The following is a 624-nucleotide window of genomic DNA, read 5'->3' on the forward strand; positions in this document are numbered from 1 at the left end:
ATTTTAAGTGTAATGTAGTATTTCAAGTGTAATGTATTTTAAGTGTAATGTAGTATTTTACATGTAGTATCTTATATGTAATGCAGTATTTTAAGTGTAATGTAGTATTTCAAGTGTAATGTATTTTAAGTGTAATGTAGTATTTTATATCATCATTAATGATTAAAAATATTTCCTCTGATGTGTGCATCGCTGTGGTTTCACTGAGTTTTACTTCCTTGGAACGGCTCGAGTGAGACGACTAGAACCTGACCCACATCAGGTCCGGATCGTCTTGCTGCGTCTGGGCTGGACCTCCTCCAGGGTTGACAGCCAACACTCGGGGCATCGGCGAGTTCCAGCAGAGGAAACTTTGCACCTTTAGCCTTAACTGAGCCGGCCCTGGAAGAGGGCGGGGGGAGGGGATGAACAGAGCTTCACCTGCTGCAGGTGGAGCAGGTCAAACTTTAAAACAAGTAAAACATGTCACAGAAAGAAACAAAACAACAAAAATCTCATGTTTGATCTTTTATTTTCTAACAGGAGAAGAAGAAAATATCATCTGCCCTCGGGGCTGGGAGCAGACCGCCCTCTGCTGGATACGACCAGGTACTGCAGCCAGGCCTGGAAAGATGAAGAAAAACT

The 624-nt window shown here is 42.6% G+C and overlaps 1 long non-coding RNA gene across 1 annotated transcript in view; it reads right to left on the bottom strand.

Annotated features, from left to right (window-relative positions):
* Positions 1 to 494: 494 nt before the first annotated feature.
* Positions 495 to 624, bottom strand: part of LOC106529131 (uncharacterized) — a 4086-nt gene continuing 3956 nt past the window's right edge. The window contains exon 3 of the long non-coding RNA XR_001311598.1: positions 495 to 603. This is a non-coding gene — a long non-coding RNA (uncharacterized LOC106529131). The remainder of the gene's footprint in view (positions 604 to 624) is intronic.

This window comes from Austrofundulus limnaeus, unplaced genomic scaffold, assembly GCF_001266775.1.
Source record: "Austrofundulus limnaeus strain Quisiro unplaced genomic scaffold, Austrofundulus_limnaeus-1.0 Scaffold424, whole genome shotgun sequence".
Classification (NCBI taxonomy): domain Eukaryota; kingdom Metazoa; phylum Chordata; class Actinopteri; order Cyprinodontiformes; family Rivulidae; genus Austrofundulus; species Austrofundulus limnaeus.